Source organism: Tursiops truncatus, chromosome 4 (assembly GCF_011762595.2).
Source record: "Tursiops truncatus isolate mTurTru1 chromosome 4, mTurTru1.mat.Y, whole genome shotgun sequence".
Classification (NCBI taxonomy): Eukaryota; Metazoa; Chordata; class Mammalia; order Artiodactyla; family Delphinidae; genus Tursiops; species Tursiops truncatus.
The window spans coordinates 96,877,137-96,900,038 of record NC_047037.1 but is presented as its reverse complement, the minus strand read 5'-3'; the positions used below and the strand labels follow the sequence as shown (position 1 = coordinate 96,900,038).

Below are 22,902 nucleotides of genomic sequence, written 5' to 3'. Positions count from 1 at the left end.
AGTGACGTTCTCTGCTGAGATAATATGCTCCTAGACTTGTCTGCCTGGGGACTCAGAGGTGGGGTGGGCTGACGGATGCAGTCTCTTTCTGTATGTGCTACTGCTGGGCTTAGTTTCCATAGTGGAAAATGTGGAGAGGACTATTGAGGATATTTTATAATGTTTTTTGAACATTTCAGAAGAAAATACAAATAACAGGTTGAGGGATACTCAGATTATCTGAGAAAGAAGTTATTTGAGGTTTTCATACTGTTGTATACTTAAGTTTTTAATTATACAAAGTTTACTTTGCTCAGTTTTAACTCTTCAAGAAAGTCTGAATTTCAGTCTTGGATTTCAGATTAGCATTCCTAAATATATACGTCTCCAAATATGTATATTAAAAGGTATAGGGTCCTACCTCATCCTTCATCTGCCAGTTCCTCTTCCCCAACTTAAAACCACTGATATTAGTTTCTTACATGTACTTCTATAATGTCTTTATGAGTAAATAAGCAAATACAAATAAAGATTCTTAGTCTCTCCCTTTTTTATACAAAAAATAACTTACTATAAACTCTCTTTATCCTTCACCTTGGTTTTTGCAGTTAAATATTTTCTTGGAGATTTTTTTTTTTAAGATTTTTTTGATGTGGACCATTTTTAAAGTCTTTATTGAATTGTTACAGTATTGGTTCTGTTTTATGTTTTCTGGTTTTTTGGCCCCAAGGCATGTGGAATCTTAGCTCCCCGACCAGGGATCGAACCCACACCCCCTGCATTGGAAGGCGAAGTCTTAACCGCTGGACCGCCAAGGAAGTCCCAGAGATCTTTCTGTTAGATCAGTGTTCTTAAGCGGGGACAGAAAAAGGGAATAAAAGTCAACATGGCTGCTAAATAAATCTTTACAACTTCATGCTTAAAAAATTAAAATTTACACGATTTTTGAGATGAAGTAACATAGAGAAACAGGGAGTCATACTTTTGCTGTTTTGAATTTTTAATATTAAGATAAATTGTAATAGTAATGTTATTTGGTTATAATTTTATAACAACACCTTAACTGATGTATATCTGTTTTTATAATGTCTGTGTGTAGCATGTGCATTTTCTTAGTTAAAAAACTGAAGCCCAGGAAGACAAAATAATACCATTGTTATGGTAGCCCTGGTACTAGAACACAGACTCCAATTCCCAGTTGCTATCAGTGTGGGATTTAGTTTATAGCAAAAAAGAAACAAGCATACTGAGGGTCTACTCTGTGCCACTTGATCTTACTTAATCCTTAAAACAACCTTATGAGGTAAGTATTATTCCTATTTTACAGATGAGGGTAAGGACCAAAACACTAAAATTTAGAGAGGTTAAATAACTACCAAATAGCACAAATAACCAAACCAGAATAAAAACTCACTGTCTACAAAGCATGTGTTCTTTTAGCTTAACCAGTCTACATGCTAGAAAGCCCAGGCAGAGTACTGACCTCAGAAGAGTTTCCTCTTTCTTCCATCTCATGCTTTTAGTGTTAATCTGTTCATTCATTCCTGCACTCTAGGTCCCTATCCCATTGACTCCCTGACCGCCCCCACCTTTGTTCAGTCTGCTCCAGTCATACCAGTTTCCCTGTTGCTCCTTGAGCACAGCAGAGCCTGTGGCTTTTGTACTGGCTGCCTTCCCAGGGAGCCGCTGGACTCTCTCCCCTAGTTCATGTAGTAACACCTGGCATACTATATTTTACTTACTTGATCATTGGCTGTCTCTCCTACTAGAATGTAAACTTCATGTGAGTAGGGAGGTAGGGGTGGGTGTGTTGTGTGTGTGTGTGTTGTGTGTGTGTGTGTGTGTGTGTGTGTGTGTGTGTGTGTGTGTGTGTTTTATTCAGTGATGGGTCAAGCAGTGGTCTGTTTTATTCAGTGCTAGATTTATAGCTCAAGAACAGTGCCCAGTATTTGCTGGGTAGTCGATAAGTATTTGTTAAATATTTGAACAAATACCTATTCTACTTTTGAACTAGGTACCATGTTAGGGTATAAGTGTGTGACTGTAAGCAAAAGACACATAGTACAGTCACCCTCTGTATCTTCAGATGCAGAACCCATAGATAGGGAGGGCTGACTGTACTATATCATTTTATATGGGAGACTTGAGCATCTGTGGATTTTGGTATCTGTGGGAGTCCTGAAACCAATCCCCCTCGGATACTGAAGGATGACTGTAAGTATTCAATAGTTCCTTTCCTCTATAGTCACTGAATAACAGTTATCATTTATTGAGGAATTATTATATGCCATGTACCACGCTAGTCCCGGAAACAGTCATAAGAAGCAAGTACAGCAAGTCCCCGACATACGAACCTTCAAGTTGCAAACTTTCAAAGACATGAATGTGCATTCCATCAGTGTCTGGCGTGAGTGAAATTGCAGCTTGCCCTCGGTCTCCTATTGCTGACGATCCTTCAGCTCTACCATCTCCCACCTCCTCTCCCTCCTCCGGTCAGTAACTCTTCTTGCCTGTTCACTCGATGCCAGCCCCTATATGCCAGCTGTTGTGCTGTACTACTGTACTTTTCAAGGTACTGTACTGTAAGACTTAAAATGTTTTCTTTATTTTTTGTGTTTTTTATGTACATATTATTTGTGTGAAAAGTATTACAGTCTATTACAGTACAGTACTATATAGCCGATTGTGTTAGTTGGCTACCTAGGCTAACTTTGTTGGACTTACGAACCAACTGGATTTATGAACAAGCTCTCAGAAAAGAACTTGTTCGTATGTAGGGGACTTACTGTATTATTATTCTCATTTTACAGAAAAGCAGTTTCTCACCACCGTGACATACATCCACACCTCCTATCTCATATATCTCGTATACCATCGTCTCCAGTGAATTTGTGTGTTGTAATATTCTGCCTGTGAAAGGCACAGAAAATCACTACCCCTTGCAATCCGCTGTTTTGACACTGTATTTTCTGTAGGTTCATGGCTACTTTGAGCTTGAACATGAGATCTTAGCAAATATTCTCTTAATCATTGTAATAATAAAACAAGTTTAGTCATTTGGCATAAATTCATGATTATTTCTGGATGGTTTAGAAAATTGTGACTTTGCCAGTAATAACATCTAATGTTCCCTAGAGGAGGTGGGTTTGTCATAAATACCATTTCCATAGAACATTTCAAGGAACTTAAAGTTCTCGGAAAGTATTTTTAGCAGGCAGCCTTTTCTCAGACAGACTTCAAGGGCATAATGCTGTATACCCTTAAAAGTGTGTATTGTATGTGTTTTATCTTGTTAAGAATATTTGTATGTATTTCTCTTTTTTTTTTTGGCGGGCTTAGTTGCTTCATAGCATGTGGGATCTTCCCGGACCAGGGCTCGAACCCGTGTCCCTTGCATTGGCAGGCGGACTCCAACCACTGCGCCACCAGGGAAGCCCTGTATGTATTTCTCTTATTGCAAAATCCATTTATATTTAGATGTTCCTTTTGTATCTTAGTGGATTGAGGAAAACAGAAATAGATTCTTTAGAAAAGCATTCTGATGTAGCTACACAATTTTGTTTTTAATCTCCTTTCATCCTTTTTTTTCTCTTCCCAGATCACAGGTTATTTTCATTCAGATATTGCAAATAGATATTTTGGAGGATTAGTATAATTCCTTTCTCTTAACACTTATTCTTTGGTAGGTTGTTTTTCTTTCTTTTATTCTCTCTTTTTAAAAAAGTTACAAAGAATATATCCTTTTCCAAATCTTACTCTGAGCCAAAAGGAAAGAAAAATTTTTTTAAGCCCCTAGTTCCTGTAAGTCTTTTTTTAAAAAAGGCTTAACTCTTTTATTTGGCTTTCATACTTTAATTCACTGGTGTTCAGTTTGTAGATTTAACATAAAAGGCCAAAACAGGGAGCAGTCATGTGCCAGAGTAGATGAGTTCACTGGTTTTCACCTCCCTGTAGTCTGGCTGCCTGCACAGAGGCAGCGGCTAACGTGGTATGCTTGGGAAACCAAACGTTTCCTAACTTGTTAGTGGGAAATGTAGACTTCAGAAACTTAGAAACCACAACAACAGAGGCTTATGTTTTATTGTGACTACTGAAATCACACAATTTGCCATGAGAAACAGGCTAGATAGGAGTCCAAAGAGCATAAAATGTGAAACATTTTGATTCCTAGAGAACTTCCTTCTTTTTCCCCTTCCATTTTAGCTATAGTAAATCAGTAAATAAGGAGGGCAAAGGAAGTAGAACATTTAATCCCATTAAACAGTATTTGGAGGTCAAGGCAGTTGGAAGATGAAGGTTGATGTTTGGCCTGACTGCCTGCTGAGCAAACAGTGAGATCCTGAACCACAGTGAACATCCTCCATCTACCTTTACTCACTTTTCCTAGTTCCTGAGGGTGACTGGTTTCTGTCTCCTAAATGATGTTTTAGAGAACTAGAGTTTGGGCCATATGTAAAACTTAATTACAGGTAGGTGGGAAAGTTTTATTCTAAAATCTGTTGGAATGTAACTGACCATTTTTCTTGTGGTCTTTGCATGTCCTCTTGCATACATTTTAAAAATTAAAGTTATTTTGGTCATCTAACCTTGTTTAATTTTCCCTAACGAACAGTTCAGAGCATTTGGGTTACATTTTCCTTTTCTGCCACTTCTGAGCATTGAGAAGATAGAAAGCATGAACACAGAGTTTGATCCTATTTTCTCTAAGTTGGGTTCTTCTAAGATGAATGTGTTCTAGAGAATATTTAGCTTGTGTAGTTAGGGGCAATTCCATCTTAAGATGTTACAGTGGTTTGCAACAGGCCTGCTAGTGGTGAGAGCAGTGACTTGATACTTTACTTCCCTTGGCCCTGGGCCTGTCTGCAGCTGATTTTGTCCCTGCACAAAAGTTTTACCCATTTAGTTATGTTTATCGGTATGAGAAATTCTGTTTGGAAAAAAATTGATGAAAAGACTATATAGTATACCTTGTGTATGTGCTATATGAATACCCATCCATTTTTGCCCTGACCATATATTACTTTTGAATTTTAATTAATTTTAAGATTTGAATTTTGAGAGAGGGCAAACTATTTCACGTTTGCAGTCGTTGAAAAAAGCATTGTTGAAAAAAGCACTGACTTCAGTCTCCCTCACTTTTAAAGTTTACTCATTCACAGCTAAAAACAAAGAAAAAAAGCAAAACCCCAATTCTCAAGCAACAGAAAAGCCACTTTCAAAAGAGCCATGTATTCAATGGACAGGGAATGTTGGACCAAAATCTGCCACTGACTTAACTCTATGACCTTGCCTCATCTACCTGTTACCTCAGCTGCAACATGGGGAAAGCAATACAATTTTGTCTCTAAGGTTTACAAAGCCTTTAATGATCCTCAAATCTCAGTTCCAGAGGATAAAAACCACTACCAACCTTTAAAGTCCTTTCCCTCCCTTCTTTCCTAAATAGCACTATGTACAAATTCACATGTCAAAAATGTATATTCCATTCTATCAGAAGAGATTTTATGACTCGTCAAGTCTCAGTGGTTCATAACTATACAGGAACCTTAATTGGAATTTCAGGGGATTCAGATTTATTTTTGGTTCTTTATATGTCAAGCATTTGTTATAGTTCAAGATTATAAGTGTGCTGTAAAAGTACAGAAGTAAATCTTTTTAGTGTCTGACACTTAAAATGTTATGCTAAATTGAAAGTATAATTAAACTGAAAAGTGAACACCTAGGAATTAGTATTTGACTAGTAGTTTCTGAAAGGAAATCTTCATTGTCTGTGGGTAGGATCTAATATAAGCTATTTAGCCCATGTTGTAAGATTTGTCTCACCTATTTGTTTTATACGTGTGCCTCTCCAGCATGGTAGGACTTTCCAGGTAAAACAGGAGATTCCAGGCCAGCTTTTAAGCCTTTTGCTCTCCTTGGTCCTTTACTCAGTAACTTGTTTTTTATTTCAGGTGACTAAGACTTCTTTAGGAAAGCTCATGTGGGTTTCTCATAGGAGGGATTCCTTTCAAGCAGGGAAATCAGGATAAAGGATAACCTCACTTTTCAGAGTGGCTGAAGTTAAGTACTAGAGACATGGATTTTCTCCAGTAAGCTTAATCCTGAGTTCTTAACTCTCCAATAAGCTTAAACATGAGTTCTTTGGGACTGCATCCTACAAAGCACCTCCTCTTTGGCCCTGAGACAGCCCCTTGTGCCTCAGCCTGGAGGAACCCAATAGCACCAGATGATGATGGAGCATCATTCTTATGGGCAGACTGGCTTAATATCTAGAAGAACAATAGATACCATTTACTGAGTGTCTGCTGTGGGTCTGGCATTGTGCCAACTGCTTTATCATCACTTTTAATCTTCACTTTAAGGATTGAAATAACTATGGAAGTCCAGGTTGTTCTAAAGGCCAAATAATGGAGTTTAAAATCAGACTTTGGGTGTTCTGATGCTGGATCAAGCCTTCTTTCTCTTTTTACCTCATATTCCCTTTTCACAGTAGACTTCCAAGGGATAAATCTGCCATCATTTTTTGGAATGCTACATTTACATTTCACTTTCCATCTTTTCCATGAATGTTCCCTAACTTGTCTAACCCTGGCTGGTTCCCCTTTCTGAGTTCCCACAGCCCTTACAGTTTTGTGACACAAATACTCTGTATTGTTTTATACCACTTTCTAATTTGTTATATTAGTTTTGCTCTTGAACTAACTATAAGCTCCTTAAAGAATCTGATACCTCTGTATCCTCCACATGGGTCTGAAATTGGTACATACTTGATGACCAAATGATTTGAGAGCTGAGAAGACCCATTTCTTAGGGGAATATAACTCCCTCTTAGTCTGAATGATGCCTACAGTTCTCAGAATTTACTCTAATTATTATGAGAGCTGAAGAAGGAGAAGTAGAGTTTTGTTCCTCCTGTTCTTGTCACTTTGGAGGAGGGAGAACCACTCAGTGAAGTGAATTCACTTGGAGACAAATTTAAATAAGTCCAGATGGGGGTAAACTAGCCAGAGAATCTTAACTTTGCCTGTGATTCTTTGCATCTTTGTTCAGCCCAGTGAATTTTATGAGACTGTAAGAAGACTCTCGTGAGGCGTAATGTTAGGGGAGATGAGTAGAACCCCAGTCATTTAACAAAGTTGTTCTCATCTTTATCTAAAAGACCTCAGTCTGCCCCATATAGGCAGTTGTATGAAAGCCTGAAGGATAATACTGAACCGCAAACATAATGTGTTTCTTTTAATAAAAAGAGTGTTTAACTCTCTTGATAAAAAATGAATTATTTTTAAAGAATAGATAATCTTCTCATTTGCAGCAAAGGATTACTTTATACAGAACTCCACAGAGTGATTCACCTCCTCTGCCATTCCCAATTAACTGACAAGCCAAGGCTAAGGGACTTACACAGCATCTCACTGCAGGCCATTTGTCTTCAGCAAGAAGGAACTTTCTCATGCTCTCCCCAAGCTCTTAGGCTAAGCAGCTCCATCCTTTTCTTCAAATGTAACAGCAGCAGTCACTTAAGTCTTGTCAGACCAAATGCGATGAATATTTTACATTCCTCTTATAATTTCTGCTCAGAGATTTGTTTTTGTTTTGATTCACTTAAAAGAGAATTTTAAAAAGAGAGAGAAAATTTAGTTCACCTTTAAACTTTTGTTCCAAGACTGGTGGGCCATGAGATATGATAAATCTGGCAGATTTACTCCTGTCAGAGTCGCCCATCTTGAAGGTCTGAGCTCATCTTTTTTTTTTTTTTTTTTTTTTTTTCTGAGCTCATCTTTGCGGCTGCTCTTGGTAGGATGATTTGGATTTTCTCACAGGCTCAAGGGCTATAGTTATGTGAATTTTGCCTCTGGCTTAAGAGTGGACTTTTTCCTCACATTCTTCCCATTTTCTTTAGCTGACTTGTCTCTCTAATGATAGGATCAGTAACTTATATTTTTATATAGTCTTTGACTCTACGTGATCAGAGTTCCCTCAGGGGTTACTGTGCACTATTCTATCCTTACCCAGTGTTGAGAGATACTTACAGTGGATGACATTGTTCCCATTTTTTAGGTTAATGGAAGCCAAGGCTATAGGAGGCTTACGCAGAGAATGGATGGCAGAGCCAAGAAGAGTAGAACTTGATTTACGAACCATTATTCTTACTCTTTAGTCTTAGCATTGAGGTAACACTATTTGTCCATATCAATTTAGTGTCAGTAGTAAACAAGCTTGGAGACTGACTACATTTGTGTTGTATTTTTTTTTTTTTGCGGTACGTGGGCCTCTCACTGTTGTGGCCTCTCCCGTTGTGGAGCAACAGGCTCCGGACGCGCAGGCTCGGCGGCCATGGCTCACGGGCGCAGCCGCTCCGCGGCATGTGGGATCTTCCTGGACCGGGGCACGAACCCGTGTCCCCCTGCATCGGCAGGTGGACTCTCAACCACTGCACCACCAAGGAAGCCCATGTGTTATATGTTTTTTTAAAAACAGTCCCACATTGTTTATCTTTATTTTTATGTACAGCTGACCTGTATTATGTATATTGCTTTATCAGTTCATTAAAAAAGAGCCCGAACAGGACAGTGATCAATGATTGGAACCACTGTGCAAGAGCTGCTGATGATCTTAGCCCTTGTCATCAACAAGGTGTTGATGACTAACATAGGTGTAGCTATGTTAGTGACATGGTGTGGTGTGTGGAGAACTTAGTTGCTGGGCTTGTTGTCCTGCCTTGTACTTATAGCACAGTGTCTGGTAGACACTCAGTAAATGTTTGGTGCTGATGAGGAGTTACAAGCCCTAGGCTGGTTTCACAGGTTGACACTGGCGTTACCTAACTTTGAAACTATAGAAAAATTATTCCTTTTCTGTAAAACCTGGCAGATGAATTGACTACCCACAGAAACTTTGGAATCAAAATATATACTTGGGGGCTTCCCTGGTGGTGCAGTGGTTGAGAGTCCGCCTGCCGACGCAGGGGACACGGGTTCGTGCCCCGGTCTGGGAAGATCCCACATGCCGCGGAACGGCTGGGCCCGTGAGCCATGGCCGCTGAGCCTGCGCGTCCAGAGCCTGTGCTCCGCAATGGGAGAGGCCACAGCAGTGAGAGGCCGGCATACCGCAAAAAAAAAAAATTAAAAAAAATATATATATATACACACATACATACATACTTGGGAAAGGGCAATCTGCTAACTTCTAGTTACTGCAAGGACAAACTGTTTGGACCCCATGAGTGCAATTCCCAGGCGTTCAGCTGAGGCACAGAAATAAGGGAAAAACAGAAGAATACCCTTCATTAAGGACAAAAACACTGCACTCTGTTCTTTCATATTTTGCTTCCCATCCATTTCTTGCCCCAGGGCAATTCACCTGGTACTCATTCACCATCTTTATTCTCATTATTTTGGGAGGACATTAAAGTGAGGTAGATGGAGGTGGGTAGACAGAGAAGCATCTGACTTGAAATCTGCCTACACAACACATACTGTATAGTAAAAGCAGATTTCACTGCCTTGACTTCATCTGAGCCTAATTCGTTTTCTGGTTTTTGTGTTTTATATGTCAATTCTATGTAGTTACTTCAAATAGTGGCAGAGACTTGTTTTGAGCTCCTGAACAAAATCTAGAAGAAGGGGCCCTTCCTAACCCACTGTTTCCAGAAATACTCTTTTCTTACCAAATAAGAAGCTTCCAGGGTATAATTTATTCATATATTTATCCAATACCCTTCTTGGCCTGGTGACATACCTACTAACTATAGCTAGGTGTTTTTCCAGGTGCTAGGGATAAAGTTGGTAGCAAAACTGACCTTCAAGGAGTTTACAGTCCAGTAGACAGACGATAAACAAGCCGTTAATGTATAATTTAATGTCATGTAGCAATGCATGGTATGAAGCAAAGTAAAGCAGGTAAGTATCTCCAGGAGCTTATAGCCCACAGTGACTTCCTGTAAAGTTTTTGGGAGGGTTTTTTTTGTTTTTTGGGTTTTTCTTTTGTTTTTTACATGGGCCTCTCACTGTTGTGGCCTCTCCCGTTGCGGAGCACAGGCTCCGGACACGCAGGCTCAGCGGCCATGGCTCACGGGCCCAGCCGCTCTGTGGCATGTGGGATCCTCCCGGACCGGGGCACGAACCCGTGTCCCCTGCATCGGCAGGCGGACTCCCAACCACTGCGCCACCAGGGAAGCCCAGGGAGGGTTGTTTTAAAGGCACTGATTCACTGAGTTTTGAAAGGGAACCTACTAGCTGGGGAGGTCTAGGGAATGCAGAATGCTTGTAGTTGGAAGACGCTACGAAGAGGTCACTTGTCAAGTTAGTGGATCAGACGTAAATGGCTTTAACTATAACTGTAGAGCATACACTCTTTGCAGGGCACCTCTCAGCTTTTAGGCAGAGAGTGAGCTTTGCCGTCCAGAGGACCTTTAAGTACATTTATTATTTGTTTTCTTTGTCCTCCCTTTATCACCTCCCTTCCATTGTAGCCTGGTTGAACTGTATTGATTTTCACCTCCCTCCTTTCCCTTTGTCTTCTTACTGCTTGTACTTATTAACAAGAACTTTGAACCTTTCTACTTTCTTTTTTTTTTTAATGGGTTTTATATCCAAATTAACACCTATAGTACCAAGGCTTCTTCTGGGGCTTCTGTTCTCATCTCTTCCTACCATTAATTTAAGGAGAAACCAAAGGCTATAGCCCAAGAATGCAGGGGGCCCTGGCTCTGCCTCTGAGTAGCTCTGTGTCTCTGAGGTAAGTCACACTGTAGACATCAGTTTCTTCTGCAGGGTGATGCATTTGGATCAGATGGCCTCCAAGGCCTCTTCCAGCTATAAAGTTCTGTGGACATTTCCTGTCAGGTCTGTGTCAGTGTGCGTGTACACTCTCTGGGGCCTGGGGCATCCCACTGTCCATAAAGAACTTACCAAGGCACTTCTCAAACTCACACCTGTGGGACTGAGTGTTTGCTATTCTGACAAAATATACACTCTTACTGATAATGACTGTGCTCTAGGCTAGAATCAGTAGTTACCATAAACAGAAACAAGGTGTTTGCACTTCTACCTGTCCCAATGATAGCTACACTTACCTACTTACTCTTGCACATACCTCATCACCCATCCCCCCACACACAAATGTATCATTTCCAAAGCTAGTCATTAAAAAAGTATAATTGTATCTTTAAGAGTTAATCTTATTTTGGAACCAGTAGGGCATAGGAATGTGAGGATGGTCAGACTGGAGAAAAAATGCTGCTAATGTTTTACCCTCTGTTCTTGGGCTCAGAATGAAAACTGCTGCTGTCCTATCTAATCTGCTAAATTAGAATCTCATGGAACAAGCATGAAAAGGGAGTCCTTCTCCCATATCTGAAAAAGAACCAAGCAACTTTCCTTGGAGAGCCTTCCCATTTTTACTTGCCCAGCTTTCCCAGTTGGAGGTAATGTTAATGCAGAAGCAGGCCAGGGAGAGAAAATCTCAACTCTGTTTTTAAGAAGAGGAATATAGGAGGTTTTAGAACTGTGTTGGTGATGATCTGCTAGGAATTAGTCTACCTCACACTCGAAGTAGAAACTGGCCAGAGGAATTTCTAAGATTCTTTGCAGCACACATTAAACATAAGTGATTGAGTTGGTGGCCCTAGTGATGGCAAAGGCAGCCATAGAAATACTTCTTTGAAAGTTTGTGATGCTTGCTGAATATGCAGAGTCTCTTCATCTTTAAATCCTTATTTAAACATAATTTACAGAAACTAAATCAGTTTATATTGAAGCTAAATTCACAGTCAAATGCAAATTAACTAAACTCTAAAAATCATTTAAAATTAATGATATGCCCAAGAGGATAAGGTGTGTTAGATTTTTCAAAGATAATGACTGGCAGTGTGGGTAACAGATCTCAGTTCTTGAAGCAGGTTGAGACCAATATTGCTTTACATCCTTTGATTATTACTTTACAATATCCAGTCTTTTATAAACAGTTCTCTTCCTGCCCCACTTCCTTTTTCCCTTTAATAGGAGGCTGTATTTTTTTTTTTCTCTATTCACCTTGTAAAAGCATTCACTTTGCCCTGAAGCACTAGATATAAACAGAACATGACCTAAGAACAATTAATGGAATTTTGCTCTTCTCCCCCATTTTCACTTTCTTTACCTCAAAATCCATTTATTGTCAAAGGCACTTTTTTGGAGGGGAAGAGGTAGCAGAGAACCCTAAAGCAAAGTTCATAGCATTTTGAGAAGGCAGATTAATGGGAATTGCAAGTGGACTTGAAAATTGAGAAGCTCTAAGCTTACTTGTATTTTCATATTGATTGTTACTATAGACTCCATCACAACATTAGGAAAATATCACAAAAATACTAGGGCTTAATGGGTAAGGTTAATCATCATAGAAAGGTAAATGAATTTATTAATTATAAAATTAATATGTGCTTTATCTGGAGATGTAAAAATTCACATTCATTCAATCCAAAACATTTTTTCCATCATGTAAGTTATCCCAAGCACTAAGAAATGCTCACTAAGAGAGGCCACTGTGAGGTAATGTATCCACGATAAATCTTTTTTAACTTTCAATTTTAAAAGGGGTTTTAATGGGTGATTGTTCTTTGAACTACACTTTAAAGTTAATAAATGGAAAAAAGTGTGGACTGTTGAAGTGTGTCACTTAAAATTTTGTTTTAAAATTGATGCTTGCCTGTTTTACAAAAATAAAATGCAGACTCTGGGAAACAGCTGTTAGGGCTTTGATAGAGGTTATGATTTTCAACAGTTGAGCTATAGTTTATGGTACAGATGGTACTTTGGGTATAGCTGAAACAATAATTGATGGTTTCTATTTCCCTCCTCCTCTATTAGATTCAAAAGACTGGAATACCTTTTTCCCTAGATAGGAATTTTTTCAGTTTCCAATTACAGCCTATATCAAATAAACAACTTTTCTATTGCATATTCTGTACTTCTCCACAGTAACCTGGGTGTTGCCCCCTCTTCTCATTATGGTAGGCTTCCCTATATTTGAAATAATAGTTTTGAGGAAATGCTACTTCTCGGTACTAACCTGCAGTTTATAAAGCCTATCTTCAGGCCAAGTAACATATAATTTTTCTTTTAGAATACTAAAACCAAAGCCTTGCATTGCTTCAAACAAAATTAGCAAATAAAACTCCTGTGAAGCAAAAATGGCAGGCACTAATGTCATATACTTTAAAAAACTCAACCACAAGAATTACTAGAAATACAGATATATCCCGAATTTTGAGCAGGTAAAAAACTATGTTTCAAATGATAAGTAAAACATAGGGACTATTTTAAAAGGGAAATAATTCTTTCACACATTTTTTTTCTTAAGTTTGTTTTACAACATATGTTCAGACCAAATAAAGTTTGAGTGATAAATCATTTTTTCATCTCCTATTCCAGGGTTTTAAATTTGACATAGCATATTTTGTTTTTAATTCCTCTGCTGATTTTTATTCTGAAAAGTAAAGTAAAATACGTAGATTTTCGGCATCTGCCAATGGTTCAATTATCATACTATAAGGGTTCGTTTATAGCAATAGTCTATCCAGGGTTTAGATGTAACGAATTATGGATCAAAACTCCACTGATTAACAAAATTCTTCTATAGGCTTTACCTTTTAAATTAGTATTTCTACATAATAAGCTATTGTCCAACATGTTACTATAGAGGAACTAGGTTTATCTTTAATTTGCATTGCAGTTTGTCATTTACCCACTGACTGGAGTTGAATTAAAAAGTTAGAACTCAAAACTGTGAGTTACTTTCTTGTACTAATTAACATTTGCTTTTAAGACAGAATAGCGATTGTAGGATTTTTTGAAGCTTAAAAAGTGCTTTACTTTTTAAGTTAGATTCATCCTAATTACAAGATGTATTCCTAACAGGGGTTTTCTAGTTTTTTATATGAAGATTTACAAAAGAGGGAGGGCATTGCGGGGGGGGGGGGACAAATCCACTACCTTGTGGTAGTGTTTCGCACTGTGCTCTTATAAGACTTAAAGGAGTTTGAGCCCTAGGAGAGGTAAGATCAGGAGATAGAGTTGTTGTAGTACAATATACTCTCCCCACCCTTTCCCCAAAGATTTCTCAATACAGGCAGGATACCATGTATAGCTTACTTGGAAGGCGTCTGTAATATATAGTCATCCCTCACTTCTCTACATTTCAAATTAAATCCCAAATCTGTTTTCTCTATCGGAGAAAACTTTTCAGGTTTTGTGTGAGTTGGGAAAGGTTTTGAACCTAGAGTTCATTGGACGCGCTTTTCGAAACCTGTCCAGTTCGTGATGCTGATAACTTTAAAAGCCACCTACAGACTGCCTAGCTCTCAGACAGCAATCCCCTTGCTGGAGCTGAGCGGCTCTCCCGGGCTTACCTGAGTCGCCTGCGCTGGGGCCGGGCGGGGGCCGGGCGGGGGCCGCAGTCTCGCGGCGCTGCGAGCGGGCTGTGCGCGCTCCAGGAGTCGCCCGAACAATGCGAGCGGGGCGCCGAGCGCGCCCGGCCTATGGGCGTTACGTCACTGCGCTGCCTTATAAGGAGCTCCGCGTGTGCGGCGCGGGCGGCGGGGGCGCCGCTGACAGCCAGATCCGCGGCGGCGGCGCTGCATCGCGCCCCGGCTCCGCCGACGCTCGGACCGTGTGAACGCACAGTCGGTCCCGGCTCCCCGCGGAGGGGAATGGGCGGCGGGCCGGGGACGCTGGCGCCCTCCTGCCGGGCTAATCGAGTCATTGGGGGTCAGGGTTGATCCGCTTGTAACTTTTCTCCCTCTGGGGCTCTAAAGCTTCTGTTATTGCTTGGGATTCTTAAATACACATCATGTTATTCTTATTTATACTTTAGTAAATACGTTTTTGTTACATTTGTTTTTTGGTTGCTGGGGAAGAAGGCGGCAGAGGGAAGCCAGAAGTCTCAGTCTCTTTTTTTTTTTGGAGACATCTCCGGGAGTGATTTAGACTTCAAACCTTCTCTTTCCTCTTTGTAAAGAGTAGGGGTCCTCAGAGGATAGTATTTTATTTCCTGATGATGTAACTACCAAACAATTCTTCAAGTGGTGATGGGAAGGCCAGATGAAATCTTATTTTTTCAGTGTTTTTCCTGAGAGAACCTCCTTGTTCCTCATTTCTGCATGCCTGTGTTTTAACGAAAGTAGTTAAAACTAATCAGTTTATATGGCAGGGAAAATATTTATTAAAGAAATTTAATGTTTTGTGCAGTACTTTCAAGACAAAGTATAAAAATAGAACTTTAGAATCAGTTTTAATTCATCTGTTCTTTTCTACCAGCACACAAAATAAAACAAAATAAAAAAGACCTGAGAAGAAAAAAGAAACTGACGAAATATGACTGAATTAAGCCTGTTACCCTTTACTAGGGGGCAGATTTACTTGTATAAATACTTTTTTTTGTAAATGAGAATTAGCCTCCTAATTGCTTTGCACAGCAATAAGAGAAGTAATCTCTAAAGTCCTAGCCAACTATATGAATCTGCTAAGTAAATTAGAGACGTGGCTGCCTCATTTGTGAGTTTCAAATAAACTGAGTAGTTTAAATAACTTGAGTCTATTTAATTTTTAAAATTACATTAAAATAGGATTGCTTCCTATTATAATGTACATGTCTGTAGAATTATTGTTTCCATATGTTTTGTCAAACAGAAATAATGAAAATAGTCTGCCTGTTTCTTTTCTTTAGTGTGGAGTAGAGAAAGACTGGTTGCAGAGAATTTATAGTTAGCAAAAATGACATGGCGAAAAGATGCAGGGCACAAAAATAAACATGTATCATCTTTAATAAACTGTGGGCTCACTTTAACAGTTCTTTCAGATCACTCTACCTGTCTACTGAGATGTGTATTAAACTAACCCCTGCTTTTTGTATATACTGTTTTAAGAGAAGTGAATGATTATACTCTTCAGCTGAACTTAAGTTTTAATATTTGATTTGCAGTTTCGTATTAACATTTTAGATGTTGGTTTGTTAAATACACTTATGAAGTGTATTTAAATATTTTTAGTCTCCTATGCTTGCCTTGTACTGATTAAATATCCTTTGAGATTTTTATACTAGCTTTGATTTATTACAAGTGAGATAAAATGACTGTTATGAAAGTTGCATGAAGCATAAACACCTGAATCTCAGCTCCAAACTGGTAACATAAAGCACCTCTACCCAAAGCTAGCATTTTTGTAACTTGTTCTGCCTCCTTTCCCCTCTGATGGATACAGAGGCTTCCTAACATTTGACACTACCGTTTATTTCTTTCTTATACTTTTGTACTCATGCTTTGCATTTATGTTCATGCTTTTGACTTCCCAGTTTCCCTGTAAAATATGTCAGTATTATTTCCTCCTTTTCTTTAGGTGAAGTAACTGAAGACTAGAGAAGTTAAATGGCTAAAAGACTTGTCTAGGGTTCTCGAAGCAAGAGAAAAGAAGATTAGTACTCCTACTTCCGAGTTCCTTGCCTGTGCTCTTAACTCGCTGAAGCACTGGCCTCTGAAACAGCTATGACTCAGCGTTCCAGCTGAGGTCATGGTATGTGGCCACTCTCTTCAGGAATCAATAATAACTCTCATTTGTTGAGCTTTTAGTTCATACCAGTCACTGTGCTTAATGCTCTACATGCACTCCCATCATTTAATCTGCATAACACATTTTGAGGTGGTTTTATCCATACTTTTCAGATGATGAAACACATTTGGAAGGGTAAAATTGCTTGACCAAGGTCATACTGCTGGTAAAGTAATGAAAGCAAAAAATTGAACCAGTGTTATTATATATACAGCCTTAGTCTTGTCTTCTGTTAAGGATTTGCTCAGAATCTCTCAGAGGTGTTGCTAGTAAAGAAATATTCTGATTTAACTGAGAAGTTTGTGTCTTTATTTTTCAGACTGATGTTGAACTAGGAGAAATAAAACTCACACTCTTCGTAGGCCACACACCAGAGCCACCCTGACTGTGTGCCGAATAACCCTAGGGAGTGTTGTTTACATTGGAGACACTGTGGATTTGTATATTTACTAAGATCGTTTTCTTGAGGATGTTGGCAACATGTTCTAATAAAGATAGAATATTATAAAAATTTTCCAACAGATGAAAGTCAAAGGTCTTGAAGAAGCGGAATCTTTATCTAACTGACACAAGGGCACCCTGGGTCTTGTATTGAACACTCCAGCCAGCCATTGGCATTGTGCTCCACTGGCCACATGAGTAGATTTTTATCTGCTTTCCTTTTCCTATCAACATTCTCTTTGCAATGCAATTTTTGTTCTCTTAGCTTCTGACATATATTTATTATGAAAAGAATAGAGTTATGACCATTGTGCCTCAGTCTTGGCTGAAAAAGTTTTACTTCCCTTTTTACTGAAAATTTTACTATCCAGTTGCTATATGACTCTTCTCATTTTATAATGAGAATATAAGTATACCTGCAAATAAGTATACCTGCAAATAAAAGTCCTTTCTACAACTAGTAAGCTGAATTTATGATCTAAATCAGCAATAGTTTTAAGTTATCATTTGGAAATGGCACAAAGGAATTTTTCTACCAAGCTAATTGCTTTCTAATGCAGAAGAAGGGTTTGTAGGTGACAAGGCTGGAAACTAGGATGTATCCATTTGATTGAATGGTATGAGGTCTCTTTTGTTAGATAGCCCAAAACAGTTGAATATCAGCAGTTTCCCATGGTTTAAGCTATTGCCAGGAGGTTATTACAATGGCCACAGCAACCAATGTTAGTAGTAGTGTCCACAATTATTTAACTGTTTTAAAATAACATTAATGTGTTACTAAGCATGTCAGAGCCAGTTTCTCTTTGTGAAGTGACTGCTCTTATTTTCTTTCTTGTCCTGTCTCCCTGCCTTTGTTTCTTCTTGTGACTGGTAAAGTCTTTTGGTCATCTGAATAAGTGCCAGAGAAGCAGTATTCATAATTAGCTGAACCTTTTCTAGAGCCGCCCACAATTTTTACTATTGGTTCTTTCATCAGGTAAGTGGCAGTGTGCACTGCTCTCTGGAAGCTCTGCTGCAAGCTTTGGGATGGTAACACTCACTTGGCATGTGACATGTTTGCTCCTTTGCCTCTAAAAGAGTATATGTGGAAACACTATAACATGCAAAGAAAAACAGCAATTCTTATTATGAGCGTGGTGCTGTTATGAGAAGCTGAACAGAGAGGGGATATAGATCCAGTATGGCATGGGGAGAGGCAGAATGCTGTGGTCCTTCATTGCATCAGCCAGTAGTTGGATTGGCCAGAGTGTGAGCCTTTGGTGCTAAGATATTCCTCCTGACAGAACATTCTAACATCTCATGCACAGACTTCTTGAAAAATGGCTTTGCCTCTGAGCATTGGGCAAGCCTGCTGTAGATGTGGAACTGATCACTTCTCTGCTTCTACACAATTTTGGAGGAAGGCTAAAGAGACTGAGCACCACAGGTGGGCAACTGTGGAACATAGAACCAAAAGGAAAGTCTGAGGGTGAAAGCAGCTTCTCTCCATGCCAGGGACAATCAGTTTTCTAACCTACCTCTTCCTTTCACTCTTCTTTCTGTTCCCCAGGTGGTATCTGCCTCGCTCTGTACACATAAATGCCTTCATGAAATATACCACATCCCCAGGCAGCACAGCACTTACACTGCGCACCGAGAGCTTAACCAGCAGTTAATGGGCTGTAGTGAATTTGAATTTACATACAGACTGTCTCACTCTTACCTGCAGCCCAGATCTCCTGTCCCAGGCCTCCATAGTCCTTGACGTTTCCAGAGGCTCCTCAACTATTCCTATTCTTACTTTAGCAGACTTTGATTTTATAAAGGTACCAATCCCCTTGAGAGTTAACTTGGGCTGATAGCAACAGTGTCAGTGGTAATGTTAGGGAATGGGAAGCCCTTTATTAACATTAAAATGAATGCTATTTTGTGGCTTTAAAAATTAACTTAAAAATAGTTCAGTGCCCATGTCATAATTTGGAAAATGCAGAAAAGTCAAAAAGACATTTTACAACTAGTTCTACCACATGAATACTGCCAACTATTAACAATTCCATGTACTATGTTTCCTTTTGGTCTTTTTCTAAGCATTTGTAAAGCATAATTGTTTTCATACTTTGGGCCATAATTGTGTATTGTTTCTTTTTACCTTTTTATATTAATGTTCCTGGCTTTTCTGTAGCTATCGGGTCATTTAAAAGCATATATTTGCATATTTTCCCTAGAAATGGTGGTCATAAAGCCAACCACTGACATCACCATGGTTTTTCTTTAACAAATGAAACAAGGAAGTCCATATTTAATGGAGACTTTTCTGTTGATCAGAGACCTCCTATTCTTGGTTTACGTGGGATGCTATGAGTTGACTATAGGACTCTAGTGAGCATGCCAGTAGGTGAGCAGAATGACTTGGGGAGAATGAAGGATTGATAATATGACATCACCATAAGATTATTAAATGAGAAGCAGGAAAAGCCTGCTATTTAGGTCCAGTCCATTTGCTTATTTATTCCTGCAAACATTTTGTGTTTCCTTGGTAACTAATAATAGTTTTGTGAAATTGTTGAACTCACAAGTATTGCTGCAAGAGTAAAAAAAAATCCTTGAATCACAGAAATTAGATGGAAGAGACCTATTAGGTCATCTTCTTTGTCCCTTGCAAGTACAGATTGTTCTTAATACTTTGTTCAATCCATTTTTTTTAAAGGGACCTTGTAAACTAGTTGGTATTCCATGTCTTTTTTAAGTAATGCGTTTTAAAAGAAACTACTCTGACAGCTTTTTCTGTATAGTTGTGGAGCTTGATTTCAGGCTAAATATAAAGGAGGAAGACCTATGGGTTCAAAGTACAATTGGGGACTTCCGTGGTGGCGCAGTGGTTAAGAATCCACCTGCCAATGCAGTCGACACGGGTTTGATCCCTGGTCTGAGAAGATCCCACAAGCTGCAGAGCAACTAAGCCCATGTGCCACAACTACTGAGCCTGCGCTCTAGAGCCCGCGAGCCACAACTGCTGAAGCCCATGTGCCTAGAGCCCGTGCTCTGCAACAAGAGAAGCCACAGCAATGAGAAGCCCGCGCACCACAACGAAGAGTAGACCCCGCTCACCTCCACTAGAGAAAGCCTGCGCGCAGTGACAAAGACCCAACGCAGCCAAAAATAAAATAAATAAAGTACAATTGAACAGGTTTTTTTAGTTGGAAGTCATTGGGACAGTTTAGGATGTTATTGGAATAGTTGGCCAACTAAGGGTGAAACAGATGGGTGAGTTGACTTTATGTTTTCTTTTATCATTGGAAACTCAAATATAACAATGCATGAGGATAAACTGTTAATCATATAAACTCATTGAAATGGATCTAGAAGGCCTAAGGAAATAAAGCATTTAGGAAGTAAAAAAAAAAAAGTGAGAGTAAAATGGTTCATTCTAAGGTTATTTTTATGAAAGAGACATTTTATGCTCTTCCCTCCTGTCCCTGATTCTGCTTTGTCCATTATTTATAGTTGATTATTACTTGATATGAAGGTGGCTTCTAGTTGTAAAATCCTTTCCCTCAGTCAGGCAACTTTTTCAAAACCCCAGAAAGACAGAATAAAACTATCTCACAGAGCAGTCAGTGATGGTTTTATAGACTAAATGCTTCACTTCCCTACATTATGGCTAAAGATGTCTCCACTGGGAAAAATGACGAACAAATTAAGAAATAAGAAATGTGCTTTGAGTTTTATTACGAAGGATAATCATTTTATAAAATCACATTTTATAGTGTAAAAGGCCTTAAAAAACATCTACGCTCCTTATTACCACTCTTTGTTCTCCCTTTTTAAGTAGATGAGATAGTTGGATCTTGGAGAGGTTAAAAGGACTTGCCCCAAGGTCAAACAGTACATTGCTGATCCAGCCACTATGTTTTATGGGTCTGCATGTCTCTGCTGGGAAACTTGAAAAATCAAAAATGGCTAATTAAGCAATGTGATTAGAACTGTCAAAAAGAATGTGTCTGAAATCCTAATTAATATTAGTGTAATGTACCTAGGTTTATACTAACCACGGAACTAATTTGGAACATTAATGAGCAAGTTATCCACTTTATGGATTAAAAATGCAATATTTTTGTTGCATTTCTTTTATTTATTTTTAAAAATTTATTTATCTTTTTTTTTGGCTGCGTTGGGTCTTAGTTGCTATGCGCGGGCTTTCATTTTAGTTGCAGTGAGCTGGGGCTGCTCTTTGTTGCGGTGCGCAGGCCTCTCATTAAGGTGGCTTCTCTTGTTGCAGAGTACGGGCTCTAGGTGTGCAGGCTTCAGTAGTTGTGGCACATGGGCTCAGTAGTTGTGGCTTGCAGGCTCTAGAGCACAGGCTCAGTAGTTGTGGTGCACAGGCTTAGTTGCTCCGTGGCATGTGGGATCTTCCCGGACCAGGGCTCAAACCCATGTCCCCTGCATTGGCAGGCGGATTCTTAACCACTGCAACACCAGGGAAGCCCTGTTGCATTTCTTTTAAATTAAAGATCTGGTAATCAACTCAAGCCACCAAGGTTGGTAATGGGTTGACAACTCTGGTCAAAAATTTAATGGAGAGATCTGAGCTTTTAATATTAATTCTGTCACTTAACAACATTGTCTTGCATGCTTGCCAATTGGTTATTCTGTATATGAGAAATCCTTTTATAATTTATGCCACTAGGCATCCAATTTACATCATAAAATACAGGTTCAAGTTCGGGAGGGAGGTCAAAAGTCTTGTGTTCACCCTTAAATTGAAATATCTCTCCAGTGAGAATTTCACCGTTCTTCTGGGAGTTGGTACATACACAGTCAAGTTGTCATTAGTCAGAGCTGAAGAGCTCCAGCGATTTGTTACTTCCTCAACAAGTCCATTCCATTCCGAACTAAAAATTGGCTTCCTCTGACTTCCACTGACATTCCTGATCTTTCTGTGGAGCCATACTGAACAAATACATTGCTTTGACATGACAGTTTTTTAAATATTTGAAGACAGTTTGTCCTCAATCATCAGGTGTTCCTATTTGATATAATTTCAGTCCTTTCACACCCTGTGTCTAATGGTTTGGTGCTCAGAATGAACAAGTTACTTCCGAGTATAGTTACTTCCCCTTTATAGACTTATAGACTCTCTATGTATGTGTGTGTGTGAGTGTGTGTGTAAACCTTAATTTTTCGTAGCATTTTAGGCAACCACATCAAACTGCTGTGTCATTGAGCTTACTGATCACCAGCCTCCTAATGAACAACCACACACCTAAGTATTTTCATCATGCACTGCTCCCGTGATAATCTGGGTTAATCACTTCTATCCTTTGTTGGTTTTGTTTATATTATATCTTTGTTATAATAACAACAATAATATATAACACATTTATTGTTTAATGGATGCCATGAACTGTATGCTTTACATATAATACCAACTTTGATCCACATAATGACCCAGTGGGATAGATAACTGAGGAACAGAGAGGTGAAGTAACCTGTGAAAGATCACAGAGGAAGTGAAGAGTGGCACCAGGGTTTGAATTGCAGACTGACTTCAGCAACCTCTGGTAGAAATCACACTCAGTGTCTTGTAGTAAAATTTGGTCTTGGGGGTAAACAGTACTAAGCCTGGAGTCATAGAACTTTGTATCTCTCCTATCTGCCACCTACTTCATTATGCTTGCACCATGGGATAGTAGAGTGCGAATGGATCTTGGAGATCACCTGGTCAGCTTCCCTCATCTTATAACTGAATAACTGAAACTGAAACTCAGGCTGTGCAGTAGCCTGTTCAGGGACACGCAGATGGGGCAGAGCTCAGGCCAGTGTGTGATGCCTTTTCTGCTGCAGAACTCTGAAGTGTTTCTGCTTTGTACAGTTTCTTCTCTCTCTTTTCTCTTCTCCTCCCTCCCTTCCCTCTTCTCTTTCC

The 22,902-nt window shown here is 39.2% G+C and overlaps 2 protein-coding genes across 7 annotated transcripts in view; one reads left to right on the top strand and one right to left on the bottom strand.

Annotated features, from left to right (window-relative positions):
• Positions 1–14,523, bottom strand: part of LOC101319409 (filamin A-interacting protein 1-like) — a 50,721-nt gene extending 36,198 nt beyond the window's left edge. The window contains exon 1 of one of the 2 annotated variants that reach the window (XM_019922737.3): positions 14,366–14,523. The gene's annotated coding sequence lies outside the window, so the exon portion shown is untranslated. Of the gene's footprint in view, positions 1–7,380; positions 7,723–14,365 lie in introns of those variants that run through there. The other variant, XM_033855902.2, reaches the window with a different exon arrangement.
• CMSS1 (cms1 ribosomal small subunit homolog) overlaps positions 1–22,902 on the top strand; it is a 383,373-nt gene that overhangs the window by 42,715 nt on the left and 317,756 nt on the right. The gene's annotated exons all lie outside the window — the stretch shown is intronic.